Source organism: Solanum pennellii, chromosome 7 (assembly GCF_001406875.1).
Source record: "Solanum pennellii chromosome 7, SPENNV200".
In the NCBI taxonomy this organism is placed as follows: Eukaryota; Viridiplantae; Streptophyta; class Magnoliopsida; order Solanales; family Solanaceae; genus Solanum; species Solanum pennellii.
The window spans coordinates 13,274,239-13,277,041 of NC_028643.1; the positions used below are offsets into that span (position 1 = coordinate 13,274,239).

The window sequence follows — 2,803 nt, forward strand, 5'->3', positions numbered from 1 at the left end:
CAACACTATCATGATTCAACACTATCATGCTACAAGAGACATGTTTAATTAGCATAAACAAGAAACCAGACTACAAGCAGCAAGTATCAAAAAATCATGAATCTAACAACTGGTCTTCTACTAGGCTACAAACAACACCAGAAAACTCATGAACCAGACTACAAGCAGCAACTCAGACATTAAACTTTCAGAGAACAAGCAGCAACTCAGACATTAAACTCATGAATCAGGCATTTACTGATCCTCTGCCTAACTTTTCCCCAACTTCCTTAGATCAATAGCATACTTTTCCATTCTAATCCTATAGCAAGTAGCAACAACAAATAACAATCAAAACATAGAATTAGCGACACCAACCTTGTTCTCTTCGTTAAGGAGTCGACAATGCTGCCAATATGTTAGGATCAATTAATCTCGCATACTTAAGTTGTGCAATAACATCTGCAATAACTTCATGTCGCACAATTTTCTTTTGTCCCTCCATTTGTTTCTCCATTTTCTGCATCCTCTCTTGTATTTGCTGCATTCCATCAGTTGTTGCACTTTAAGTTGATTCCGAATTGCCAACTTTTTTTTTCAAAGTAGTCTTTGTAACTCCTGCGCCATATAGTCTTAGACATCCCAGATGTTCAGGACCCATGACGCTTGAAAATGCATCAACATACTCACCATTTATGCTTATTTGTTTTTCAATTTCCTCCATTTCAGCCTACCAAAGCATATCCAACAAACACAAACTTATGAAATAAATAATTGATCACAATAAAAAAAAAATGAAAATAAACAGGACACATACAATTTTACTAGTAGTATCTTCATTTGAGGCCTTGTACGAATGCCCAGGTTTTCTTGTTCTTGTAACCACAAAGGGATCCTTAGATGATACTGTCTCCTTATCTTTCTCCTAGTCAAATTGAAATATATATATAAAATAAACTCAAACTGGAAGAGAACCAAAAGCAAATTTCATGAGCAGTGGATTAGAAACCTTACTTAAGGAAAGTGTACCTATTAATGAAAAGCCCCAAAATTTGATTAAAAAATAATATATAAGAGAACTCACCAGCTTATTACGAACTAAAGCGAAACTCTTTTTGCCAGCAGTGTGTGGATTCATCAGTTTTTTTCGATTATTTGCATTTGTTTCATACATTTTCTGCAAAGAAATGAATCAGTAATGTTTATCTAAGGTATATTAGTGTTATATAGTGTACTAGACGAGGTCAATATTAGTCTGTCTTTCCTTTATAACAGTCTATCTTTCCTTTATAACAATCTGTCAATATCAGTCATTATATAGTGTTAAGGTGTCTTGTAAAATGCCTGGGACTATCACAATAATTGAAGAAAGAAGCTGCAAAATATTACAATAGAGAAGAGAGTAAAAAAAAATAAAGCAGAATCTATACTATTATCACACTACTTTAGACAATAAAGTACCAACCAAGCCTCATGTAAAGCAGAATCAATACTATTATGTCAGCAACACCGATATCACACTATGGACAATTATGTCATACCAGTCAGTGTTGGCACTTTATCCAGATGCTTTAGTATCTATACTATTCAGATGGTTACTATATATTTTGATTTACTTTTGTAGCAGTCAGAGAGGAGGTTATGCAGGCTGGTCCGTATACAAACCATAATAAAGCTAGAGGTATGAATTACAAATAGCGATAAATCATATTTCATATGCTAGAGTGTTGACATTTCTCAACCTTTGGTGGAGATAGTTACACTTGCTGCTCCTTATGGGTCTTTCTAGTAAGGTCTGAATAACAAATACAGGCCAAAATGTTGCTCTAATTGCTTAAAGTTTGGGCATGATAATGATCCACCTGCTGAATAAAAAGGAACCTACGATAAAGAAGAGCCAGGAGGAAGCATAGAAATATGAAAACATAGCAAGCCAGATCAACTATATCAGATGAAATATCCAAACATGCTAGACACAGAGATGCTACTGGAAACAGAAGTACTATTTTGTCTAACAACTTTGAAGTGTTGAGGGTCACTAGGTGGGAAGACGCTGGGAAGGGAGCAAAAATCAGGAGCTATAATACAAATGGTACTTATTTAAAAAAATTGAGATTCTGAACTACAGTTTTACCTTGAATTTTTCAGAATTCCAATATTTGAGGAGCTCTCTAAATTGACATTCTGGAATATGACCAGGTTTTTGTTGCCATTCAAACTGCATCATTGTCATATGGATCGTAATAATTAAGCTTCAAATCACTTCTATGTCTTCTCCAAGCATCTCGAATTGTTACCATAGCCCAATGGTACGCAGCTTCAGGAATAATATATTTCTCCTATAATTTTGTGTCATTCAATTAGCCAATAGAAGTAAAATACTTTTACAAATATTTAATTATTGTAAACTACAAACCTTGGTATAATCCCATAAATCCTTTTTAGTGTCCATGCTCCTCCAATCCAATATATCAAATGGGCAAAGAGTCGCATTTCTAGCCAATGTTCCTAGGAAGCTACTTAGCTCTATGACAACATCATCAGTAGGACCAACAGGTTGATTTTAACTATTTAGTATGATCAACTTACGTTCTTTTCGGGCATGAACATCATGCATTTGCGTTCTACCTCTTTTATTTAGACTGGAAACAGCTTCAGCTATAAGAAAATACAAGAAATATAATTAAAAATTATGATTACATTTAATAGGTCTGTAATCTTATATGTTACCTTGTTCTTCAGGTTGATCATTTGTTCGAGGAGTGACAGAATTCATTCGCACTGAAAGGAAAAACTTTGCCATGCTGCTCAAGAGGCAGCTCCT

At 34.6% G+C, this 2,803-nt stretch overlaps 1 pseudogene; it reads right to left on the minus strand.

The window, feature by feature from the left end:
- Positions 1-370: 370 nt before the first annotated feature.
- LOC107024852 lies at positions 371-2,303 on the minus strand (annotated as a pseudogene).
- Positions 2,304-2,803: the final 500 nt, after the last annotated feature.